Here is a 19,083-nt window from a genome sequence, read left to right on the forward strand (position 1 = left end):
GTAAAGAGATCCTATTCGCGATCCACAGGAATGCATTCTCCGCGCTGCCTCGGCAGACGCGGGACCTGTCACCCTGAGAATTGCGAGCCCGGCCACTTTCCTCGAAAAGTGACAGGCGGGAGCGGAGCATGCGAAGCGAAAGCTTCTCACAATGTTGGCAATCAGCCCCCTCGGAGGCTGATACCGCATGCTCTACTCCCAAACACATCACACAAAGCTCGTGTGTGTCCCTACTCGTTAAATAGCGCGAGCAGGGAGAACACAGAGTTGTGCAATTGTTTAGTTTCCATAAATATATATATATCAGACAGACAACAGTAAATATAACAGACAGTTTGACACAGATCGCTTGCTGAGGCAACAGAAGCTAATGCCGGTTTGCACCGGATGTGCTTTTATCATATCCTGGTCATGACGTCACCCGCCCGTGACGCTCATTCTTTCCATTGGACTAGTTGACATAGATGCTTCAGACGCAGTCACGCTGGGGGCGTTCCCATGGCGTCGATGGACGCATCGTTGAGTTCCCTTCGTAAGGGAACTCTGAGTACGTTAACCCTAAAATGAGGGAAACTCTGGTTTTACATTTCAGAATGGGAGGTATGTCAAACCCGAGAAAGCAGAGTAAATCAAGCCTGTTTCTGAAAGAGAGATAACTTATACTCAGAGTCAGTTAACATGGTAACTTACTCTGTGAACCTAACCTGGTCAAGAGCAGGTTTTCTTCCAGTCTCCTCTCTGGAAATCTAAGTTAATTGCATTTTACTTAAGTAAAATTATCTGCCAGTGGGGTAAGAAAAATAATCTTAATGCAACCAGAAACAACATTATTTTTCTTCCCCACAGGTAGTTAATTTGCAAAGTAAAAAAATTCTTAAATTATTTTTTATTTTTTAAAAATCAAGACTAAATACCTGATGTAATTTTTTAGGCAGAAAATTGCATGTTGAAATCTTTAGACATTATTACTGGAAACAACAAGAAAAAAATATGAAGTAAGAAAAAATATTTTTGCAGCGCAGGTACATTCATTCATTGCGCAAATTTTCATCATGCAGAGACCTTCAAAGTGACAAAAATAAATTGTATGCTCTTGTATGCAGGAGGCTGAATTAATTCGTAAGGAGAGGATATTTTTTTTGGCATATCCACATGGATATTTATTTAAGCGGTAGTTGGTAGTTTTCTATATAACATCGGGGATGCAGAGCACTTATACGGCCACTGCATGCAGAGAAGAAAGGAAAGTGTGCCTCGCTCTCACACCCTTTCTGAGCATTTTTGTGTTGTTTACTGCATGGGCACAAACCTGTGAGAACCATCGAAGAGGAGTTTACAGGTCAGTGGTGTAGAAATCAGTTTAAACCATTAAATGAAGCTAATCTGAAATGAAGTTCACTTGATAACATCTTGTTGCGAACTCTTTAAGTAACCTAATAATTAGAATTTCCTTTAGGATTTACAATGTTGTTGGATGCATTGATGACACGCATATTCCCATCATCACACCTTCTGAAAATAAAACCGATTACTGTATGGAATGGAAGGAGGCCAGATGGAAGGGTAGAGATATATGCCGTAACCACCACCACAGCTGTTAAATAAACAAATTCAATTATTTAGACTTCTACAAATCCAAAAGCAACAGTTATTCTTTTTCCTGTTGGATTGTAATATTGTTTCAATACCTGGTATGGTGGCCATCTCCTCTTCATCCCCTCATTTTGCGAGCTTTTTCCCTCCTGCTGTTGGCTGAGTAGAAGTCAAATGTTAATTTCATAACCCCAATTAAGAAATGTAACAGATTGGATTAGAGAACATTTAATTATGTGAAAATAGCATTAAACTAGGTGGAAAAAAGCTGCTGCACATTGATTATCTGAATGATATTTATTTAACATGTCAAATGTTTGTAAAGTAAGAGCCTACACCCAAGAACCTTTTCTGCTTAAAGCTTTACCTGATTAAATTACGTTTTTTACCTTATTTTTAGCTGCTGCCGCGTTCTTTTTTCCCCTTTTTTCTTTGTTGCCCATGGGATACCGTGAAAATCAATATTAGTTCAATAACTTACCATACTGCCAGTTTTCACCTTTGATATTATATCAGTGATTAAGAATTAAACTTATGAATTGACTCTTTTTGTCAGGTGAATCGTAATTTCAGAGCTCCATTGATCATGGCTTTTCATGGTGCACGTGCTTAACTCAAAGTTGATTAAACTAACTCAATTCAGCTGTTCTGAATCCAAAAACTCAGAGTTTCCCATCTCAGGCTAAGTCAACACAGAGTTCAATTTTAATTCCGAGTTGGTTGAACCTCCTTATTGAAACAGGCCCCTGGTCCTCTTTCACCCTTCACTGTCGTTGCTCCTCCTTTTATGCTTCCTTAGCTCCTCTGTGAGAGATATGAGGCAAGTGTGTGCAGGTGATGCTCATTATCAATCACGCCATAGGACTCATGCTGTTCTCACGGCTCTCGGCCCTGCACTGCTTCCCACAGTCATTGCTCAGCTGTAGTCAGTTCAGTGTTAATTTACTTCTGTTTAATAACTGTGTAAGGTTAATATACTGAACAAAATTATAAACGCAACACTTTTGTTTTTGCCCCCTTTTTCATGAGCTGAACTCAAAGATTTAAGACTTTTTCTATGTACTATTTCTCTCAAATATTGTTCACAAATCTATCTAAATCTGTGTTAGTGAGCACTTCTCCTTTGCCGAGATAATCCATCCACCCCACAGGTGTGGCATATCAAGATGCTGATTAGACAGCATGATGGTTGCACAGGTGTGCCTTAGGCTAGCCACAATAAAAGGCAACTCTAAAATGTGCAGTTTTATCACACAGCACAATGTCACAGATGTTGCATGTTTTAAGGGAGTGTGCAATTGGCATGCTAACTGCAGGAACGTCCACCAGAGCTGCTGCCCGAGAATTGGGTGTTCCTTTCTCTACCATAAGCCGTCTCCAAAGGCGTTTCGGAGAATTTGGCAGTTCATCCAACCGGCCTCACAACCGCAGACCACGTGTAACCACGTGTAACCAGCCCAGGACCTCCACATCCAGCATCTACACCTCCAAGATCGTCTGAGACCAGCCACCAGGACAGCTGCTGCAACAATCGGTTTGCTTCTAGTACCCTAGAAGAGGTTCCACTTCAACGCAGAGGCATGTCTCGTGGACAATGCTCTAGTGGAAGTGATGGTAGCCACCACCGGTGGTGGTAGGGTACTCAAACCTGCCTCGACCCGTCCAGGAGCCACACGTGGAGGTTCCAAAGATCGGGATGAGGGTGCCATAGGGTGCCCCGTCCCTGAGAAAGGAGGTCCTTCCTCAGAGGGATCGGCCAGGGAGGTGCTGTCGCGAGGAGTACTAGTTCGGAGAACCAGGTCCGGGTGGGCCAGTGTGGCGCACCAGAATGACCAGCTCCTCGTCCTCCCTGACCTTGTGCAAGGTGTGTGCAAGAAGGCTCACTAGGGGAAACGCATATTTGCGGCCCCGCGACCAGCTGTGCGCCAGACCATCCATGCCGAGCGTGCCCTCGGTCAGGGAATAATACTGGGCGCAAAGGGTCGAGTCGTGAGAGGCAAACAGATCCATCTGTGCGTCCCCGGACTGGTCCCAAATCAGCTGAACCGACTGGGGATGGAGTCGACAATCTCCCGGGAGGGGCTGAAGCCATTAGAGCTCGTCGGCTGCACAGTTCAGGGCTCCGGGGATATAGATGGCACGAAGTGACCTCAGATGCTTTTGACTCCATAAGAGGTGGTGGCGGGCGAGTTGCGACATACGGCGGGAGCGCAGACCACCTTGACGGTTGATCTACGCTACAGTGGCGGTATTGTCTGATCGGACTAGTACGTGTTGACCCTTGAGCACGGCCCGGAAGCTGCACAGAGCAAGACATATAGCCAGCAACTCGAGGCAATTGACATGCCAAAGACGCTGGGGTCCTGTCCAGGAGCCCGCGGCAGCACGTCCATTGCACATGGCGCCTCAGCCCGTGGTGGAGGCGCCTGTAGTTACAACAACATGCCGGGAAGCTCGGTACAGAAGCACTCCGGCCCGTAGAAAACTGAGGTTCGACCACGGGGTGAAGGTCTGATGGCAGGTCAGACCAAGTCAGGACCAAGTCAATATCGAGAAAAGAGATCCTCTGCACGGGGGAAAAGTTTACTCTTTTCCCAGTTGACCCGAAGGCCCAGACGAGCTAGGTGCTGGAGCACTGGGTCCCTGTGTTCGCAACCCTGGTCTCGAGAGTGAGCTAGGATAGCCAGTCGCCGAGATAGTTCAGGATGCGAACCCCGTGTTCCCATGGAGGAACAACGGCTGCCACAACAACCTTTGTGAAGGCGCGAGGAGACAGGGCCAGCCCGAATGGGAGAACAGCGTACTGATATGCGCGCCCCCTGACAGCAAACCGTAGGTACGGTCTGAGTCGAAGGAGAACGGAGACATAAAAGTAGGCGTCCTTCAGGTCGATCGCTGCAAACCAATCCTGTGGCCGCACACATTCGGAAATGCGTTTGGCCAGGAGCATCTTGAACGGCAGCCTGTGAAGGGGCGGTTCAGATGCGCGGGTCCAGGATTGGCCGTAACCCACCGGATTTCTCCGAGACAATGAGGTAGGGGCTGTAAAACCCGGACCTCATTTCGGCTGGAGGGACAGTCTCGATCGTACCCTTTGCCAGTAGGGTAGCAACCTCTACTCTCATGATAGGGGCATAGCCACCGACCATATTGGAGCGGACTCCCCAGAGGCGGGGAGGAGACCGTGCGAACTGATTCGCATAGCTGAGCCGATGGTCCGCGTAACCGAGCGGAACAGATTGGGAAGCTCTAGCCAGGCTCCCAACAACTGTGCCAGCGGAGTCAAGCGAACCACAGACGTCCCCACGGTGGTGCAGCGAAGTGGAATGACCGGCCCGGACGTGGACGGCATAGCGGCCTGCTGTTGGGGCACGGTCATAACCGCATCCTGACAGAGGAGGCCAGGGAAGGACAAAGGTTCCGTGGGGGCCTGCTCTGCCAGGGGTCTGGCGACAGAGGGGGATGAGAGCGGTAGGGTCCGGGGACGGCACGCACTGTCATCCGGATCTGAGACAGAGGGGGATGAGGGGTGCACGGCTCGGGGGCGGCGCATCCGTGTCGTCCGAGAACTCTGTGTGCTCAGAGACGGGAGAGTCAGTTCTTTCTGAGAATACGGATTCTTCCCCGGCCCTCCACTGGGGAAAGGAGTGGCCCTGCTACCAGCTCCTGGAAAGAACTGAGTCCCATCTCTGAGCAGCCCGTCTCAAGAGCGCCGCTTAACCCGGCGTATAGCAGGGGGCGGGGCTGGAGAGGGCAGTGGCGTCCCCCTGCGGCCTCCAGAACCAGCCCGGGTGAACGGGCGGGGTGGGAGCCGCAGGAGGGCGCCTTCGGCGGTGGGCAGACTGAGGGATCTGAGCGGACGGCAGGGCCGTCGGGACAGAATATGCCTCAGTCTGCTCATGGGCGGTTGAGAACTGTTGTACAGCCCTCAACCGCACCGCCGAAGGGTTGACCTGGGATATGAGGGTGTCGAGCAGACGGGTCCGCCGGACATCCTGCACATCGGACAGGTTAAGCAACAGACTTGAATGGTGGACATCACCTGACCCAGGGAGTGTGTGGCTACTTTCGTCACTCGGTGAGCAAGGTCACTGGCGGCGCGCAGCTCGATGGGTCAGTCCTACCCTCCTGCATGTCCATGAGCACCTGGGCCAGGTAGACCAGCAGTAATTTTAGTATCACAACAGAGCGTTCAACCGGGGGACCCCAGTGTACCCAATGGCAGTGGCACCGTGGAGGGGAGGAAGGGCGGAGAAGATCAACGAGGGATCGCTGGAAGACAGGGGGCCCTATCTTGCACCCGGCGCAAATGACTTTGTACACTGTACAAAGTGTACAGTGTACAGCACTTTGTACATTAAGTAATACATATTACTTAAATACTTAATATTACATATTAGAATGATGTATCATTCCTATTTTGCACCCGCGCAAAGCGGACTTTTCCCTCCACAGACACACGTCGGTTAACTAAGAAATACACTCGCGCTCCCCGGGGCGGTTCAGCGCAAAGAGGAGGCGTGTTCCGGCGCAAACTTTCCCTCATGCTATTTTGCTTTTCTATAAAACAATTGCGCCACTGACCAGAAAAAAACTAGTCTAAAGTCAATGGCGCGTTGCGCGTACATTCAGATGCTATTTTAAGTGCGCATGCTTGGCCATAATACAGAGTGTGAACAACGCGCATACACTGTAGATGATTCTCTCATCTACACAGATGCATTTAACTTTTTGCAAATGATACATTATTATAAGGAAAAATATTAAAACACGAGGGAAATCATTGTTGTGTCCATGACGATGGGGAAAATAGGCATAAAGCTTACACATTTACCCAAATTATTATATGCATGTTTAACCGAAGCTAATTTGGGTGGGTTTGTCCCAACCCCACTGTCACTTCTCTTTCTTTTACGGCCCTGGCGAGAACATCGATCTCCTCGGCTGAGAACCGATTCTGAAGCGCGCCTGGTAAATACGCCGTTATAATAGTATTGCGCACCTCGCATCATTATGTTCTTAAAGGGAATGTGATATAAAGCTCTTATTGGTTTGTTTCCCGCTACGCCCAAACTACACCTATGAATAATGAAGCTACTTCAGACCAACCCCTTTTAGATTTGCGCCAGGTGCAAGAAGCATTTATCCTGCCGGGATCCGCCCACAAAGTTACTTGCGCTTTGCGCTTTGACACTTGTGTTACAGATCGTTAAAATAGGGCCCAGGGTCTTCGAGGATTTTGAGATCTCCTGATGCACATCCGGGAAGAAAGGTATTGGAGTGGACACCGACAGGTATCAGCGGCCACACCAATAAACCAATCGTGCAGCAGCGAGTGCGCAGGACAGGGTGTAAGGCTCCACTCTAGTCCGACGCTCGCGGCGGCCCGGGAAAGCATGGCCGTCATCTCAGGATCTGACTCGACAAATGCCATATGCACACTCAAAAATGTGGCAGCACTGTCAAAACTTCACTACCTGAAGATTCTAGCCCGCCCTGTGATGCTGCGATGTACAACAGATCCGATTCTGGAACGTCAAAGGAAACCCGCGGGGGGTCCGAAGACGGGCCCGCGGACGTCCCGTGATCGTTCACGGGTTGCGTCAATAAAAAGGGGGGCGTGGGGCACGGACGGATAGTCGGCGCCTTTGTTCCACACCATTACCCTGAGGTCACCCTGGCCACCAGCCGAAGTAGATCGGGGTGTGGATGAGGGGACTTTCTCTCTAACGAGATCATTGAGTCTCGACCGTAATGATGCGATGGTCACGTTCCCGCGGGGAGAACGTGAGTCATCGACAAATGCTGCTCTAGCGTGATCAAGCCCAAGCACGCAGAGCAGAGAATGTGCCCATCAAAATCGGAAATGAGTCAACTGCAACCAGAAATGCATGGGCGAGCCGTCTTTAAAAAGACGTGCCGCGTGCGAGCAAACAAACCCCACGATGTTGAAGCGAGCAGGGAGAAACACACTCACTGGCAGATCACTGCACAGATCATTAGGCAATGTGAACTCGCTGCAGATCGCCGTCACATCAACAACGGAGAATGGCTTGTCTCGAAGAGTGAAGTCAGGAATGGCTGTGGAGTGAAGACATACTCTTGGCCCCGAAGCGAAAACATATCTGCATGTTGCCGGCGTCCTCCTTTTATACGGTAAGGCGGAGATACACTATGTAAATTCCGCAGACCCATGGCATTTCTTTGCCATTGGCTCCTTTTGTAATACTCGAAGTCGATAGGCTTTCTAAGCGAAACCTCATTCGTCGCCATCCGACGTTACTCGGACTGACAACGAAAGGGAACTATATTTACATTACTGTTCAGAAGTTTGGAGTGAACACCCTAAGATTTATTTATTTATTTATTGTTTGAAATAAATGAATACTTTTACTCAGCAAGGATGCATTACATTGGTCAAATGTGACAGAAATACTATATACTTATAATGTTGCAAAATATTTCTTTTTCAAATAAAAACTCTTCTTGTCAACTTTCTATTCTTTAAAGAATCCCCCCAAATAATATCACAGTTTCCGCAAAATATTAAGCAGCACAACTGTTTTCAACATTGATAATATGAATAAATATTACTTAAATCTTAATATTAGAATGATTTCTGAAGGATCATGTAACACTGAAGATTGGAATAATGGATGCTGAAAATTCAACTTTGCTATCAGGAATAATTTACATTAAAATGTATTAAAACTGTCCGGGGTCCTTCGGTCCAAATGGACCCGACGCATTTAAATATATATTTTTTTTAAATCATAGCTTCATCAGAATGGTCTGAAATTTGGTGAATTTTTTGGTACTTGGTATATGAACATCCAAAAAAATTGGGGACAGGATTTGAATAATCTAAGTGGTTGTAAAAAAATGTGTCACACTCAGGACCTTCGGGTCCAAATGGACCCGGATAGGAAATGAATGGCAAATTGGCAAAAATGTGAAAATACCGAGTTTTTTTGTGCGTACAATCTACAAATCAGCCACGATCCAGAAAAAAAGCACACAACAGTGAAGGGGTGAATCTATAAAACATCAAGAGTGCAAAACATCCACATCCACACACACACACAAACACACTTTTATACATAAACAAACCAATAAATTCAGATTACCTATGTGTTTTGCATTTTTAAAATGCTCAGTTTGTCCACCAGATGGCATCCATCTCATTTCAAAAATTGCTTTCATGAGGTCTAGGCTTGACTCTAAAATGAAATACAGCTTTAAAAAAATAAAAATATATTTTTTTTTTAAAAATAATTTTCTATTATATTCAATGGGGGAAAAACTGGGGGGAAATGGGTCATATTTATTGCATAAATATTAATTATAAATCATAAAATTCTCAAAACACCAAAAAAGAAAAGAAAAAATATTATAAAAAACAAGTAAAACATTTTTTTTTATGATTTTCTTTTAATAAACATGAATCCCACCCTTCCGGCCCATTTGGACCCGAAGGTCCTGAGTGTGACTCTGAAATGAAGGACCCCAGAGGGTTAACATATTAAAATATATAAAAAAAATCAAACCTAGCATTTTTAAACTGTATTTTTCTGACTTGGGGATATGACGTTGATATGAATGCCATTATCTCAAGTAAACAAACGTGCATCTATTTGGTACTGCAGTAAATTAAATAAATCTTCCATTATTATAGTTATTACTTGTCCTGGCTTATTTCATTAAATATAATTAATCATTTATTTAGCCCTGCTCTTTATTATAATGATTGTCCACAGCTTGTCTGCTACCGCTGTGGTAATACAAATGTAATGTTATTTGTCATGCCAATAAAGTCCAGTGAATTGAAACTGAAACCGAGAGAAAGGAACAAAGAGAAATGAGAGAAGAAAGAGTGAGGGAGAGAGCTGACCATGGTTTATTCATTGTAGCACCAAGTGAAATTTGTGTCTTTGTTTATCCCCCCCCCCCCCCCCCCCTCTGATGAAGGCCATATAATTTATAAACATTTCAGACTAATTTATTAAGTTAAACGGCCATTTATATGATACAAGCCTATGTTTTCATTTTCAGTAGATTTCACAGTTCTTTATTACAGTAAAGCAACCCTTTTAGCCTTATGGCTTAGAATAACAAAAAAAAAAAAAAATTAAATCTATTTAAAGTTCCTTTGTTGTATTTAACATTATAATTAGCTTTTTAACATATGTGACATAGGCCAGATCTGTCTCCCCACAGTCCAGTTGAAGCCCAATTAGTATATGCAGTAGTATTGGAACAATAAGATCAGTATGTGGCTATCAGGTGACTCATTTAATAAGCAGTTTTGTTAATTATGCTAATAGCCTAGAAATGGCCAGCAGGCATAATGGATAGATAAATGTTTAGTACCACCAGTTAATGGCATAATAGAAGACCCAACCAATTATACATACCATTATACATATTATACTGTAACCAAACACCTGCAGATCTGCTTCCGAAACTTTGACGTGTGGGGTTTAATTAATCTAATAGCCGTATCGGAACAGTCTAGTAGTCTTTAGGAACACATGGATCGTGTTGTTCAAGAAACCCAAAGGTCAGTTATATCAGCCCATGCGTCTCAATGTGATGTTGATGGTTTTTATTAGTAGGCCATAAAAAACGGACTGTGATGTTCACGAGGTATCCTGCTTGAATCTTCGGATTCGGTCACATGCTGTTCCGCCTGGTGCTCTCATGTCTGTGTGCCATCTGTTCTTTTGCCCTCACCCCTCTGATAATGACTCACAAACACGCCTACAACCAAAAACCAAGATGCAGTCATGTTTTTCAGCGGGAGAGCACTTGAAAACAAGAATATATGTTTCCTTGATTGATGTAGTATAGAGAGGAGAAAGAATACACAAAATGGACAAATATCTCCAAAAGTGATGTTATTGTGCAATAAAACTATGCCAGTATATAGTTTTAAGATACCATTCTTGGGGTCAGTCTCCCACCTGAGATTGCGCTTCTTGTTTTTTTGTTTTTAAATAAACCAATAAAAATTGTATCTGTTTGTCAGTAGACGTATATCAGTGACATTTGTCATTAATGGTGGTGGTTACATCTAATTTTGTGATTTCTTTAGAATGGGTTTAGAGTTTACAGGTTTCGAAGCATGTCTATGTGTCTACAGTGTTCTACATCTACCATTTAAGAGTTTGGGTCTTTTTTTATTATAAATACTTTTATTTAGCAAAGATGAACTTTCTACTCATGACTCGTGTCACCGTGGGGACCTAAATGTATATCCCCATGAAGAAACAAGCTTATAAATCATACAGAGTTTTTTTGAAAATGTAAAAATGCAGAAAGTTTTCAATGATGGGTTTAGGGGTAGGGTTGGTGTAAGGGGATAGAATATACAGTTTGTACAGTATAAAGAACATTACGTCTATGGAGAGTCCCCACAAAATAGTCATCCTCATTTATATAGCGATTTTAACAATGTAGATTGTTTCAAAGCAGCTTTACAGAGCTAAACATAATTTAAGGCAACAGAGATTGGTTTGGTTTCATAGTGGTTCTTGAATAATGCTATTTCCAGCTAAAGTTAGTTTTGATTGATTCACTTCCGTCGAAATGGTCATTTGTTATTAAATTAGGGGCCCGCTAAGACGACACCGTTTTCTCTAAACAGACTTTAAACGCGAACCTGTGATAGACGCTGATGGCGTTCACATGCGCATTAACAATTGATTCTATAGTTATGTGCGTTTGAATATATGTGTGCAGGTTTGTAATTCCCTACAAAGCATGCCTAAACAAACTACTTGTCTTGCCTATAAATTTTGATGCAGAATTTTATTTTATCACTTCGGGTAGGTACGCGAACCGAAAATTCCACAACGCTTTATCTGTAGAGTGGTAAAGGGATATTCCATAGGGTGAGGCTAGTTGGCACTTCAGCACTGCATTGTCATCAGGTCCAGGCGAAGGTCCTTCGTCAGATCTGGAAGCGGCCTGGATCCGGCAGGCTGTGGGAAAACCTCGGGATAAACAAAGACACTAAAATTACATAGATGCCATTCTTCTTATGATGTAACGAGTACATCAGGATTTAAGGGAGGTGTTCCCAGTTCTGGCTGACCTAATATATGCAGCTTAATATTGAATTATAGAAGTCGATAATGTATTATGTGAATGCTAGTTCAAAGAGATGTGCTTTTAGTCTAGCTTTGAACTGACAGACTGTGTCTGCTTCCCGGACAATGTTAGGAAGACTGTTGCAAAGTTGTGGTGCTAAATAGGAAAAGGATCTAGTCAGCAGTTGATTTTTATATTCTAGGTATTATCAACTGGCCGGAACTTTGAGATCGCAATAGACGTGAAGGACTATAATGTGTTAAGAGCTCCCTCAAGTATTGCGGAGCTAAACCATTTAGTGCTTTGTAAGTAATCAGCAATATTTTAAAATTTATACGATGTTTAATAGGCAGCCAATGCAGTGTTGACAGAACCGGGCTAATATGGTCATACTTCCTGGTTCTGGTAAGAACTCGAGCTGCTGCGTTTTGAACAAGCTGTAGTTTGTTTATTAAGCGTGCAGGGCAACCACCCAGTAGAGCATTACAATAATCTAGCCTTGAGGTCATGAACGAATGAACTAGTTGTTCCGCATTTGTCAATGAGAGCATATGACGTAATTTAGATATATTTTAAGATGGACAAATGCGGTTTTACAGATACTAGACATTTGACTTTCAAATGAAAGATTGGTATCAAAGAGCACACCCAGGTTCCTAACTGACGACGAAGACTTAACAGCTAGAGCAGCCATCAAGTGTTAGACAGTATTCTAGGTTAATACGTGAGGAGGTTTTTTGTCCAATAATTAGAATCTCTGTTTTATTTCAGAATTTAGTAGTAGGAAATTACTAGTCATCCAATTTTTTATATCAACTATGCATTCCGTTAATTTTGTGAATTTGTAAGTTTCTTTAGAAAATAGTGAAAAACTAAAAAAAAACATACATTATAACAAAGATGGCAATATCCGGAAATCTTGTTCTTGTTGGGACATTTTTTGGTCCCCATGAGGATAACAGCTTATAAATCACACTAAGTAATGTTTTTTTGAAATGTAAAAATGCAGAAAGTTTTCTGTGATTGTAGGTTTATTGTAAGGGGATAGAATATTGTACTAAATTAAAATCATTATGTCTGTGGAAAGTCCCCATAAAACAGGAAAACACAACAACTCGCACAACAACTCTGTGTGTGTGTGTGTGTGTGTGTGCGTGCGTGCATGCGTCCGTCCGTGCGTGCCCGTGCGTGCGTGTGTGTGTGTGTGTGTGTGGCTACTTTAGTTTTTAAAACCAGATTACAAAGTTACAACAACTGCCAGCGATGCAAACTATGGCCAAAATCCTTTTTGTGTGTCTATAAGCTTTTGTATTTATCATCATTAAAAGGTTTTAATAAACAAATGAATTATTCTTTTGAAAAATATTATGTACAAATTAAATAAATATATTTAAAAATAGCTTATTCCTGCACTTATTCCAGTCATTTCAGTAGCCTTATAAAAGCTTTTATATTTTCACCACAGTCACACAAACATTTCAAGAAAAAAATATATCACTAGTCATTCATTTTGAATAATACCTCTCTAGTCCCTAGTGTGTATAATACCTATTTTTTTTAACTAATTAGAGATGGACTATTTTTCTAAATGTCAAAACAATGAACACGGTCATTATAAAAACAATTATATTTAAAAAATAAATTAATATTTAAAAAATTGTGTACACACATGAGATTCCAATCCCTTCAGTAGTGTATAAAAGCTGTTTAATTTTACATGGAGCAGGTCACCTCATATTGGATCACATGACCAATAAAAAATAAAATAAAAAAATAAACCCCCTGTCAGTAAAACCCCTTTTATCATAAACTGAAATATATTATATACCTGAAAAATGTTATTCTGGATTGTGGGTTCTGTTTCTTCCACGGTTTAAATAACAAAGAATACATATTTTAAATGTGGTCTTAGATTTTTGGACCCATACAGAAAGTGTGAATTAATTAATAACAGAAGAGTGGAATTTTTGGTGGAAGGGAAACAGGCTGTTTTTACCTAACCAGGACAAAAAGAAGAAAAAGCTTCAAGGATGATGACATCACCGGTTTGGTAGTGCAGATGTTGAAGTGCCAGTGGGGAGGAGTTAAAACAGAGCTCGATTACTCCCAGACGCATAGCTGACCAAAGACCACCTGATTAGAAACAGCAACCCGCTGGCATGCACTATAAGAGCTAATCAGAGAAATTTAAGGAACCTAAAAGAGAACACACGGGCACACATGTAGGTCAGGACCAGTGAGCCCCTCTGAACACCCCCGAGAACATCAGAAAGAGACAGTGACCTCATGTTTGCCATTATAAAATATTGATCCTGAGTCACATTAATCACAATAGGCCCTATAATAAATAATAAAAAGGTTGGGTGAAAATCAGAATTTAATAATTTCAGTATATTTGTCATAATTTGAATTAAATTAGCCACACACAAAGAATACTATCCTGGGACTGTACAGAAACCTCAGATCCCATCTGTTTAATAAACCAATTTCACTGTTTCTGTAAGTTTCTGTAATACATTTCCTGGAATTTGAATCGGAATGACATGGAAGAGGCATTTCAAAGTAATGTAACACAACAGTCACATAAAAGTTTTGTGCCAAAACACGAATAGCATAATAGACTAATAGTAATTAATAAAATACTCTATTTTTTTTTTGTTCCCTGCTGTGTAAAATGCTAGAATTAACTAATTATAATTGATATAAAAAGAATTGTTGTACAATGTTCTTCCATAAAGGTCCATCAAGTTAATTTATTAAATAAAATAAAATCTACATAAATTTGATTTTTAAATTACTGATTATTAATATCTCTGGAAATGCCCCATAAATTGTGTGTAACATGTGTAACTCATAACATGTTTATGAGTGATTCATACTTAAAAATAATACGAATCGTTTAAAACTGCAGATAAATATTGAATTCTATTCAAATTCTGGAGCTGAACTGAAATTTAAAAAGGCATTCACATTTCAATTCTGAGTGGCACACATCAATGTCATGATAACATGTGCAACATGTGCAAATTAAAGTTAATAAAGAAATGTGGTATAGTCTGTTTTTCAGCAGAATTTTCAGATGCTCCACAGCAGTCTCTTTTCAACTGCGGAATCCAGAATCCAGAATCTGTTTTGTGTGCTGATCAGCGTGTGTTTTGGTGTGTGTGATATATGTGTTTGACAGCGTGCAGGTGATGTGTTGTGTTCATGATTTGTGTTGCTGATGTGTTGTTTCTAAGGGAGTGTGTTGGATGTGTGTGTTAAAGGCTGGGCTATGAAATTGCCCTGCACTGAGAACTGAGTGCAAGTATGTGCACTTCAACAGTAGCCAGAACACTCAACTGCCAGAAAAAAAAAAGTTATATAAAAAAGAGCAAAGTTTCTTCAATAGTTCATTGAAGCATCCTGTATTAATGTATAGGCAATTTAAATGGATATAGTTTTTGAAAATATATAATATTGTATAATATATAATTATTTGTTTGTTTGCAGTCTAACTTAAAGAGTCTTTAAACCCTAAAATGTGTACGGTAACTTTTTGCTTTAGGTCAGCATGTTTATAACAAAAACCTCTGCAAAAACATAAAAGTAGGATAATAAATGAAGTCTGCTGCATACATTCTGACATTACTAACACATAAATTGTTGCAACTGCAATTGATAGAACTGGACTTAGTCAGCTGAATTTGAATAGGGCCTTTAAAAGAGTAAAATGAGCCTGCAGTTGAGACAGCATATTCACTACAAAGACAACTGTTTCAGTGAATGAGAAGGTGGAGATTCACTTGAGAATCCTTATTGGTTACATCACAGTGTGTCTCTCGGGGTACCCTGTAAAACACTCCATGTGACAGATATAGCTGGCTTTAGGAATCAGACACATTTATCAACCCTAAGAAGACAGAAGCCGAAGGGAGCCTCTGCAGTAACTGCTGTTGACAATTTTGTCACCTTCAGGAAGATGAATAGGTGAAAGGCTTTGAGGGATGAGGGGAGAGGAGACTGGGAACGCTTGATCCCAGTGGAATTCTTGACAGTCTGTAATCTGCTCTTCACTAGGTCTGGCCGTCACCCTTCATCGTCTCAGATGGCGACGCCTGCCAAACTTTGTGTGAGAGCCCCGCCGTCTCTCTGTCTTTCCCCCGGCTCTCTTTTTCTTCATCAACACGTGACTTTCAGAATGAAATGTAACATGAGGAACTTCTAGAACGATGTAAAGCTCCAACAAGAGGCTCATGCTGTGTTCAAGTCATCCTGGGAAGTCATAATTTCAACGTGATGTGCGTAATGGATTTTGGACGGAATAAAATGGGCTCTCTGGACAGTTTTTTTCTTTTTGTTTCTTTTTCACTCCAAGACAATTAGTCCTATTCATATGTTAATTGTTTCTTATAGGGTATATGGTATTTTCATAATTTACGGGGTTTAGTCTGTGATTTTATTGCCAAATTTTTTTATATATCCAAAATGTTTGTGTTTGTTTAATATTACCTGAAGTTTTTTGCCAAACACCAAGGTCGTGCGGTAAATGCTGCGTTTTGTGGTAGTTGGAATTTTAAATACGTACACTTACTGAAATGCCGGAAAGTATTTGCAAGAACAATATTTCATCACCGCTCTACCTCCAGTGGAGCTGTTAAGATGTTAAGCATGTAAACATTTGGGCCATTATTATGGCAGTAACAGTAACAATACAATCTTTAAATATGTATTATGTGCATTATACATTACAAAATATAAACCAAGAAGCTTTTTGTTTGCCTTATGTAAATAAGAGGTTGCAGTAACTTATTTCTGCTATAATCTCCACATTATTTATACGCCATTCATCATTGTGAGAGATAAAATGCAAGGCCATTTACACTATAGCTTGTCTATTTTCCTATTTTTATACAGGAGATTTAAATAATCAAATAATGATTATCATATAATTTTCCTTTTGTTAAATAAGATATGAATTTATTTTTATTATTCCAAGCACATGTCATTTCTTTTTAATCGAATTGCTCTCACGGTACTTTGATGTCACACTGATTGGTGTGCTCACCGCCTCTTCAAGTCGAACACAACTTAAATCTGCAGTGGTCAGGTGGTCCAGTGGCCACGTGGTACAAGGTTGTATCTCTTTACGAGTATACACATTGTAATTACAAGTTCTACAAGAATGTAAAACCATTTTGCAGTTCAGAATAGTTAGGTTATGATGAGATGGAGTGAACTTTGCTACAGAACTCGCTCCTCCACCTTGAATAATTCGCCATCCCAAGACGTCCACATGAGAAACAATTACCGTCCAAATAGGGCAAAAGACAGGATTTTATCTCTAATTAAGAAAAATACACTAACAAATGCTACAATTAGCTGATTAAAATTTTCTTATTTAATGTACCTTTCATGGTTTTCTGAGTTGCATGCATAAAGAGTCCGAAATTCGTATCTGAAATTTCCGCACGTTAAAAAAAAAAAATTCAACCTCACGTTATATCAATCACGTTTGCACACTGTCTACGAAACTTTCGTCCGTAATAAAAAAAGTTTGGTGCGGGTTCGATTTTCTGCGTTTTTCCCATCCACAGCCATAATTTTGAGAGTTTTTTTTGACAATTCAGAGCCACCGTACCTGCGGACGACAAAATCCAGAATGGCGTCTGACAAGTTGATACACTTCATCTCGGAGTACAAAGTACTGTATGGAAAACAAAATGCACTATGCTCCTACGCACACTGCTATTACCTTTTTCGGCTACAACTGAGTTCCAACGGGACTTCAGCGCGAGACTACAGCTAGCCGTCTAAAACACAATTTTGGTGACTTTATCACCAAACAGTGACTTAACAGTGGCTAAGTTGCTAAATGCATCTTGTTCACATGTAAGGGCCCTGTTCATGTTGGACAGACATTTTAATTGCATTTTGTGACTGTTAAGAGGCACAAAGACACTCTTTATGTATATGCCCCCATAACTGCCGTTTTAGCTGAGTGGGAGCTCTGGGCATTAGCTGTAGCAGCTCTGTGTTGCAAGCACCAATCCGGTTCGTTTTTTTTTTTTTTTCTATAGACAGTACTCACAAAGGTATAACAATCAAGATTAACTTAAAAATTGCCCGGAGTTCTCCTTTAATTAGATAATGAACAGGACACAGGTGAAGGAGATGACTATTAAGACAGACTGGGGAAAACTGGGTCACAGGACTAAACCCAAAACACTATGAAACATGGGAGACAGACCATACATGTAACACTGATAGTTCATCCAAAAATTAAAATTCTGTAATCATTTACTCACCCTCAAGTTGTTCCAAACCTGTATAAATGTCTTTCTTCTGCTGAAAACGAAAGAAGATATTTGGAAGAATATCGGAAACCAAAAATTGACTTCCACATATATATATATTTTTTGTTGTTGTTGTTGCATGTTTATAATTCTTTGATGTACATAATTGTCCCAGATTGGGACAACAGAAAAAAAGTGCTTTATTGTGTATTTGTTTTGTTTTGGGTAGCTCAATATGTTCTGACTTGAATGTGTGTCTGATATTATAAGAACAGCTGCCCAACTTGGATGTAGGAATTTCTCAGGTGGACTTGAAGGCAGAATATCCATCTTTATTGTGCTACCTCTTAGAATCTTGGGGGATGTAGTATGGTGACACAAGCACATCTCCTCAGCCGCAGATTAAGTGGTATTTTTTGTCCAGCTTTGCTGCTGTTTATCGACAACACACAAAATGCATACAAACTAAATTGTACCATTAACATTCACAATTACAACTAAATTCTCACTCAGAAGCTCAGGGATTAAAGAAAATGCAAAGTTTCCCCATTAGTTATGACTTGATGGCGTCATTCATGCGCACTCAACTCGTAAACACGATAATTCCGACATGACTTAGACGCGCCATTGATGAAGATGACAGACAAGAACACAGGCGCTCAAAGAAAGCCGTCCATCACAGCCTGATTTTCAGAGAAACACAAATGCTAGTTAGAGGCATTAATTGGGCTGTACTTTATTGTGTTTTTGCAGGAAAAGACCCTTCCGTCCAATCAAAGTGTTGAAAAGGTCCTTCAGGATTTGAGTGTGATGGGAATGGCAGTGGCTCTCTAGAGGTCTAAGTAGGAAACTGGATGATGAGCGGAAAAATGCTGTCCTTTCTGCCCACTGTACACCTCACAAGTGCAACCAATTAGAGTAATTGAAAACAGGAGACATGTCCAATTAATAGTTTGTTCAGAGAAAGCAAAAATGGTGCAGAGTGGTTTGAGGCAGGTCGAAAGCAGGAAGAAAATTGGCAATTATTTACGTCTCGCATGCCAACGCCATTATCTGCCAATTCACTCTCAACAGGGATTCCTGTAAATAAACAATGGAATGGGCAAAAAAGCAAGGGGTGGCT

Source organism: Siphateles boraxobius, unplaced genomic scaffold (genome assembly GCF_051911475.1).
Source record: "Siphateles boraxobius isolate OS27281-9 unplaced genomic scaffold, OSU_SipBor_1 5, whole genome shotgun sequence".
In the NCBI taxonomy this organism is placed as follows: domain Eukaryota; kingdom Metazoa; phylum Chordata; class Actinopteri; order Cypriniformes; family Leuciscidae; genus Siphateles; species Siphateles boraxobius.